We start from the raw sequence: 8,986 nt of genomic DNA on the forward strand, positions 1-8,986 counted from the left end.
TTATTTCAAACAGATTTTCGTTTGAAACTAGCTACAATTTTACAAAATTGGTTCAAATGGCTCTGAGCAATATGGGACTTAGAACTTAGAACTATTTACACCTAACTAACCTAAGGACATCACACACATCCATGCCCGAGGCAGGATTCGAATCTGCAACCGGACCGGTTGCGCGGCTCCAAACTGTAACGCCTAGAACCGCTTGGCCACTCTGGCCGGCTACAATTTTACAAATCGGCATTTAACAATGAAAACAACGTCTTGGATGTCGATGAACGCAACCATCCAAACGATGACAAAGTAGACAACTACCACCGATAAGATGATTGTCTTCTAATTGTGAAGGAAATTATTTAAATTAAAACTGTCAGAAATATTCTGGCGTGAGCAACGGATATTCTTGGTGCTATCCTCTATCGCCGCAGGATGGCACGGGTAATAACTCTTCTAAACTTACTTGAATATCCAGATCTTCATTCGAGAATCTTTCAAACACCGGTCACTCCCAAAAGCCTACACTCGCACACCATACTGCTCAGTAGTTCACTGCCGGTTGTATATTTTGAAACCGTTGGTACACGATGCCGTAAGTAGAATTCCGGGTTTATTTAAAGGCACACTAAAGACTGAATCAACAATCGTGTCGTTTAGCAGTGAAAGCAGCACGACTCTTGTGATATGATGCTGTGTACCTCTACATCATTAAATCATCACGTATGTGTCATATTGTCGCTGTTGGACTTACAGTGAGGATTTTGTATGCTGACGACTGGTATACCTACAGTTTCTCAGATTATTCAGAATCGTTCAGTGTCTTGAGCACGACTCAGCTTTAATAAAAATAGGTCAAATGGCTCTGAGCACTATGGGACTTAACATCTGAAGTCATCAGTCCCCCAGACTTAGAACTAATTAAACCTAACTAACCTAAGGGCAGCACACACATCCATGCCCGAGGTAGGATTCGAACCTGCGACCGTAGCAGCAGCGCGATTCCGGACTGAAGCGCCTAGCACCGCTCGGCCACAACGGTCGGCTCAGCTTTAATAGTATTATCTGTAAATAACGAAAATACATATTTTGCTTTTTACTATACGTTTTGTCTGGACTTCCCTAGTCTGTGATTAAATAGTTGTAAATATATTCCTATACTGAAGTTTTTGGCGTTAGCTTCCTTCTGTTATAAGAAAAACATATTTTTGGCGCAAAAGCTAATCAGTGTTTTAACATTGATTTGGTTGTATTTGTCGATTTTGTGTGATCCTGTACTTTTTGCGTTAGCCTCCTTACGTTAAACAAAACCATATTTTTGGCGCAAAAGCTAATCAGTGTTTTAACATTGTTTCGGTTCTACTTAACGATTTTGCGTAATTCTGTGGTCATATCTATGCCATGTTGAAACTGTATTTTCCTTAACCTATATAGTCCACGATATTCTGTTACGAACGTGCACGTATATACCTACCTCCCTTTCTCAATAACGTGCTTTTGTTGTTGTGTTTATTGTTTATAGTACTGCCGACTGCCGCGATGTGCCTTTCTGCCGTCTTTTGTTAATGCTGTGATGGGTAGGTGCAGTTCAGTTTAATACGAATGGAATTGCTGCTGAGATTATATTTATGCACTCCGTCTTCAGACCACAAGTCGCTCATCTGGTCCATCCGACCGCCGTGTCATCCTCACTGAGGATGCGAATAGGAAGGGCGTCTGGTCAGCACACCACTGTCCCGGTCGTTAATGTGGTTTCTTTGACCGGGGCCACTACTATTCGGTCGAGTAGCTCCTCAGTTGGCATCACGAGGGCGCACTCCGAAAAATGGCAACAGCGCATGGCGACCCGGACGGTCACCCATCCAACTGCCGGCCACGCCCGACAGCGCTTAACTTCGGAAACCGGTGTACCCACTGCCGCAAGTCCGTTGCCCGAAACTATATTAGGACCGTTATTATTTAGTACGATTCTTTTCTGTACCTTAGTTTGTTATTCTTTCAGCAGTTAACAAGATCAATGACTTATTACTTATATTTAGTCATACTTTACTTTCTATATCACTGGAAGAGATTTTTGCATATGGGAATCTTCCTGGAAAGTAAGCAACCTTCTGTTAGGACTGTCCATGCTAAAAACTTTCATACGTTACATATTAGATGCTCCTGCTAAAGTACACATACGATGTCCGCGACTTTTCCGTTGTGTACTGTTGACAGTTTGTTATCGTTGGTCGAAGCCATTCGGGTGACAGTGAACGGAGGGCGATAAGAATCGCTGATTCTATCGTGGATTTTTTTCGAATGTCTAGTATTCCGAGATTGTGATTAGGTTGGAACCTAACAGCAGAGACTGCATTCCTGTGAGCGGAAAGAGCGGCAATTAAATTTATAATCTTGGTTGTCGCAAATATTTGGCTGTTTTTCTGGAATGTGTCGCAATTTCCGAGGTTGTGGTTAAGATGGGACCTGAGAGCACAGTTTAATTTGGTGCGATTGAAACGAGCAGAGACTTGTTTACAGTCACTTGACGCAATATACAGCGATTTCCGAGTTGGTGCTTAAGCGAGGACCTAATAGTTCAACTTAACGAACTGTTGCACATGAAACAAAATACCAGCTAATTTCATTTACGAAAAATAGAAAATAGCACACGGGCAACGTGATTGGCTACCCACATCCGACTCGTGACTCGTGTTCTCTACCCAACATTCATCATGCGAAACGTTATCAACAGCAACACGTAACGGAAAAGCCGTGGACCATATGTGCACTTTTGTCGATGCTTCGTGTCTACGGTTAATCAGATGTATTGCAAGGGAGAATAGCTATATGGATATTTTCAGCTTCTTATATGTCTTTTGTACCATGTTTTTAAATTTTTAACTGTGATTTGTGACACAGTTAACTGGTATATACCTGCTCCTTGGTATTTATATATTTTCTGTGAACTAAAAATAATAGTAATCAATTTAGCGACTAATTAATGACGGAAGACATCTGAAAGGATAATTCATGTATGTCTCTACATAAGACGCCGCCAAGTCCAAAAGGAGCCGCAAGTGCAAATTCTTCCTTAGCACTTCTAGTTAACACACTGTATGTTGCTCAGAATAACTTTAATCGGACTGTCAGCCACCTGCAAGATACAAGGATGTCCTACGGTTTTAAAATGTTGGACGTTGTCTTTTTTAAAGCATTCTAGGGCAACGCCACGGTAGTTTCTCGCTCAAGGTCATAGGCGAGTCCATTACGGCCAGTTTCCTTTTCAATAAACTCACATTTACGAACGCGTAAACCCGACGGCACAGCAATAAAAACCCCTCTCTATTTACTCCACAGTGATGCAACCACTTCCATTTCTGATCGGATAGTCACGAGTTGCGGGAAGCCGCCAGTCATGCTGCAAGCGGAAGTCGCGCCTTAGCAGTGACCTACTGAAGCAGGACAAATCAGCTGCTCCTCGTTCCTTGTTAGAGTGAACCTGCAGACACCTGCCGTTTTTTTTTATATACGAGGTCGTTCACGCAGGAACACAATTTATAGAGATTACATTTTTCCGGTTTGTCAATGCCTTACGTCGAACAAGATTTGTCAGAAAGCCCTTCTCCTACAAAGAAATTCAAATCTCTAATCTCCTTCGCAGAATTTGTAAGATGTAAACAGTACCTCTGAGTAGTAGTAAACCTCTTCCATCACTGTAAGCATGTATAAATCATGTTGGCAAAAATATATGAGGGTTATTCGGAAAGTAAGGTGCGATAGGTCGCGAAAAGGAAACAATAGTGAAAATCCGATGAAGCTTTGCACAGATGTGTTGGGCAGTGTTTCTAGTACACCTGTCGATCGCGTCGCGTCGCTCTTTTCAGTTCTGAGTACACAATGAGCACCGAAAGATACCTAGAACAATAGTGTCTACCGCCAAGTATGGTTGCCCGCTCAGAGGTTGCGACTGATTTCATTCAACCCAAAACATCGTAACTGTCATGCATTTCCTTCTTCATGACAGTTCTCGGCCGCACACTGCAGGGGTAATGAGGATGCCCCAGCATCCTTTTCTAAGGCTCAAATGGTTCAAATGGCTCTGAGCACTATGGGACTCAACATCTTAGGTCATAAGTCCCCTAGAACTTAGAACTACTTAAACCTAACTAACCTAAGGACATCACACACACCCATGCCCGAGGCAGGATTCGAACCTGCGACCGTAGCAGTCCCGCGGTTCCGGACTGCAGCGCCAGAACCGCACGGCCACCGCGGCCGGCCCTTTTCTAAGGGATGTGTGTGATCGCCCACCATACAGCCCGGACTTGGCTCCCTCTGACATTCATCTCTGTTCACATGAACCGCTGGCTATCGAAACAACATTTTGGTACAGACAACGAACTGCAGACCAGCGTAGAGAAGTGCAGGAAAGCACAGGCGGCTGCCTTCTGTGACGATGGTATCGGAAAGTTGGCACAACGCTACGACGAACGTCTAAGATGGAGCGGCGACTATATAGAGAAGTAGCTGTAAGGTGTAGCAAACTGTTGCACGTAAACCTTTTTTGATTTTCACGCTGGTTTCCATTTCGCGACCAATCGCACCTTACTTTCAGAATAGCCCTCATAGTCTACTGGTAATGCAAATTTGTTTTTCAGCTACGTATCTCACCCTTTCACATTCTCAACTTGAAGAAATTAGCAAACCGAAATAAAGATCACTTTAACTTTGCGACAAGCTGTAACTGTGGGCGGGGCAACAGCTCTTCCAGCAGAGCTATCCGAACGAGTCTCGGATATTGATTCGAAGTTTTAGTTGGCAACAAATTTATCCGTTCCAAAAAGAGTAACCCTTTTTATTTCAACTGGAAAGCACTTATTGTTTGGATGGGAAGCAGTTATTTTCAGGATGATGTAAATAATTGAGAATGCTAATTCTGTCCCACACACTTCAACAGGAAATCAAGCTAGACTCCAAAGTGAGTTTGGCCTACTGTTAAACTGTATTGTAATTTCGAGCTTTTCTAGAATTATTTCCTTGCGACAGATACCACTGAAATTATTCAGATCACTTCAAATTCAGGAATATGTGATTATAGATAAATCTTACTTCATATCCGCAACTTCCGTGAATATGCCTCACTTCTGGGATAAACAATGAGCTCGGTATGTCGCTGACACTGTCTGAAGCATCTGTTCGTGAAAAATGCATCTAAGGCGCTGCAGTCATGGACTGTGCGGCTGGTCCCGGCGGAGGTTCGAGTTCTCCCTCGGGCATGGGTGTGTGTGTTTGTCCTTAGGATAATTTGGGTTAAGTAGTGTGTAAGCTTAGGGACTGATGACAGCAGTTAAGTCCTCTAAGACTTCACACACATTTGAACATTTTGAAAAATGCAAGTAATCCCGCAAAACATCTCAGGCTTACATCTCGATACTAAATGCTTGTAATCTAGACGTAATTACAGTAACTGGCAACTTCCAAATGAATACATTCGCAGAAAAACAAAACACTGTGTTTCGAAATACACGTAAATGAACAGAACGTGGCCGTCCGAAGGCAAAGACAAACCTCTTCGAAATGCGGCTATAGAAAGCGATTGGCGACTACTTTACTGTCGAACAATAAGTATATACTCCCCGCTTCGCCGCTGGAAACCAATTTCTGCTGATGTGAATACTAATAAATCGAAAAATAAGTAACTATCTGATGGAAATGAAAGCGATCGGAACATCTGCCGCTTCCGGATTCGCAGTTCATCAGAAATATGCGTTGAGTTCTCGCTAGGGAAGCGTCACGTACAAAATTAATTCACGTAACGTATCGCCCGTTATCTTCGCTACAGAACCAGCTCTGAGATAACGCAGTGCATGCATAACTGAAACACTGGATGGGGGGACAAAATGAATCAATGTGGTGTATCACAATGTAAAGAAGCGTGTATTTTATTTACATACACAAATCTATGTCTGAGAGAATGGGGCTTGTTAACATTCAGCTGATGGTGCATTAACTGAATGTTTTGTATAAATGTCGCTTCGGTATTTGAGGTCTGGGAGTGTGTCGATGATACCAGCGCTTATTGTTCCGTGATAACGCTCTCACAGAAGAAAATATTTTCCATTGCGTCAGAGAAGTGATTCAGCTAATGAGACAGAACGTCAGTTGTATCGACTTCCGTAACTGTCAATGATGTCGGCTCCATAACGGTTCAGAGTAAAATCGAATATCCCGCATATTTTGTTACTGTCGTCCTTCAGTACGAGTTTGCACGAAAAAGATAGAAAAAAGAGCAATTAAAGAGGTATGTTCTGCCATCTCATTGTTGCTCTATGTCTGCATCTGTTTTCTGCGAATCACTGTAAACAGAATGTTAGAAAGAACTTTATATGCTGCCACAAAATAAGGTTTCTTGACTTTCCATTTATTGATTCTCACACATTTCATTTCAAGTAAAGATTAGTCTAATCTTGTTTCGGCGGTTTCTACTGAAAGGACAGGCAGGTAGCTGGAAAATATTTGTAAATTCCGCTCCGAAAGCAGACTCTTGGCTTCTCTAAGCCGGTTTCCTTGATGCCCTTGCCGTCTTTCTGTAAATTATTCAGTATTTCACTCCCGTGTCCTCGTCAGTCTCATTAACATTTAATTATTCTCTCAGCCCTTCCTTTGTCAGTCTGGTTGTCTGCTGTTACTTCGACCTGATGTGGATTCCATATACTTTAGAAACATTCCACTATGCGCTCTCCAAGTGTTTTGTAAGCTATTGGTTTTATAGGCAAACTGCTTTTTTCTAAAGGTGGTAGTATTTCCTTCCGTTCCTCTGACCTTTGAACGGATTTACCCTGGAAATTGAGGAATCCGAACTACGCGCTAACTTGGTATATTTCGTCGATTGGGATCATTGCCAGAAGTGAAAGAATCGATAAGAAAGAGACAAAAACACAATCGGTAAACTGAGCCAGGAATTTACCTCAAACTTGGATTCTGTAGTTTGAAATGCTACTCTCAGGTACGACATGACTGACTCCATTTGTCATTCATTACTCGTTTTTTCGAAGGCTATTAAAAAAGTTTTAGTTGCATAAGAACACAACTTAATAGAGTTTGCATTTTAGTGTTAGTAGCGATTATTTGCACCACACTAATATTTCGCACTTCCACTGAATGTTATCACAATTTTTATCAGATATCTTCTTTTGTTGATAATTTCGTTCTCTGCGAAAACTCTGAGGTTAGAAATTAAATGCACGTGGAGCTAAGGTGTCTGAAGGAACTTTAGCGTTACATCGAAACTAACCAAAACAGCACCTTTCAGAAGTTTGAAATACACTATTCGTTCACGTATCAGCAAACCTGTCTCGTGCGCAATCCGCTTACAAGGATTGTAAGATTTTTGTGCTGAACACTAGTATAACGAAAAACTTTTAAAGCTATCGGTACCGGTATTGCTCCATATCTTCAAATTATGGTACAACACCGACGACCGTGGTCACTGAAGAAAACGAGCGTAACACACACGGCGATAGTTACATCACATCGGGGTGTAATCTCTCGACTCACCTTAGGTAGGCCGGCGCTGCAACGAGTTTGAGGTTAGTATGATATCCGTGCACTCGGGAGAATGGCGTCTCGGTGTCTTATGACGAGCTATTGTCCAGCGGCGGAGTATCGCGTGTCTTGGTGCGCTAGCCAGTCAGCAAAGCGCGTTGCGTCACAGACGTGGTGAGGTCCTCGTCCGCAGGAGGGTGGGGGGGGGGGGGAGGGGAGGCGGCTGTGGAAGGGGAAAGGATGAGGAGGGGGGGGGGAGACCACGCACAGGCCACATAGCTTTTCACGGTGAGTTGGAATGCCGCCGCGCAGTTGTGGGTTCAGAGCACGCGGAAAGTGCGATATTGGTATTAGGCGGACAGCCTAATCTCTGCGCGTTTGAAGGTTTCAAACCAATATGTGAGTCACGTGAAGGAGGCAAAAAACTGTGTTTCTGACATTAGGCACTATACGAGATGACAGTACTGTTCTTTACATTAATAGCTGAAGTCGAGAATTGATTTCAGTAACGGAACCACTTCTTGTATTACAATTACACATGTAGTTAGAGTTGTAATTCTACTGTATACTACCGTAGACTATCATAAGTAAGCATAGACTAAGGTAGTTTTCCTAGTAGCTTTGATCAGTTAACTTCGTATCCGCGTTATCTGCACATTAATTGTTTTGCATACCTATCGAACGTTAGTTCATAACGATCGCCGCTACGGTCGCAGGTTCGAATCCTCCCTCGGGCATGGATGTATGTGATGTCCTTAGGATAGTTAGGTTTAATTAGTTCTAAGTTCTAGGCGACTGATGACCTCAGAAGTTAAGTCGCATAGTGCTCAGAGCCATTTGAACCATAACGATCGCCAGTCTTAATAGAGTCCCCCAAAAACCGGAAGCGGTATACTGTCCAAAAACTGCATGAGGATGTACAAAGGGCCGCGTGACCTACGGAACATTTTTGTTCTGCATACTTATCGTCCTGTCTGTTACTTAAAAATAAACAGTATTTGTAGCAAAACTGATCTTGTCAAAGTTAAAACAGGTTTTATTCGATAACTGTTGATTTGTTACGTGAAGTAGAGGAATACTGAAGAAAAATTAAGAAAACAATAAATATTTGTCATGTAGCTCTAGGAAATGCAATTTCCTAGACAAAAAGATAAAGTAGAAAAAACTGCAAAACAAAAATGTATGTAACATCATTTTAATAATGCGTTGAAATTATGTGAAACATGTTTCTGTTATTCATAAACAACCTTCTAATTTATCAGTAACAGGAGGAAACTCTTGCCTTTGACCGTGATGAAGAGCGTTCTACTGAGTACAAACTAACAATAACAATTATAAAAAATGGCTGAAATGGCTCTGAGCACTATGGGACTTAACATCCGAAGTCATCAGTCCCCTAGAACTCAGAACTACTTAAACCTAACTTACCTAAGGACATCACACACATCCATTCCCGAGGCGGGATTCG

General features: G+C 42.3%; 1 protein-coding gene across 1 annotated transcript in view; it reads right to left on the reverse strand.

Annotated features, from left to right (window-relative positions):
* Positions 1–7,684, reverse strand: part of LOC126263181 (glutathione peroxidase-like) — a 34,994-nt gene extending 27,310 nt beyond the window's left edge. The window contains exon 1 of the mRNA XM_049960239.1: positions 7,531–7,684. The gene's annotated coding sequence lies outside the window, so the exon portion shown is untranslated. The remainder of the gene's footprint in view (positions 1–7,530) is intronic.
* Positions 7,685–8,986: the final 1,302 nt, after the last annotated feature.

This window comes from Schistocerca nitens, chromosome 1 (assembly GCF_023898315.1).
Source record: "Schistocerca nitens isolate TAMUIC-IGC-003100 chromosome 1, iqSchNite1.1, whole genome shotgun sequence".
Classification (NCBI taxonomy): domain Eukaryota; kingdom Metazoa; phylum Arthropoda; class Insecta; order Orthoptera; family Acrididae; genus Schistocerca; species Schistocerca nitens.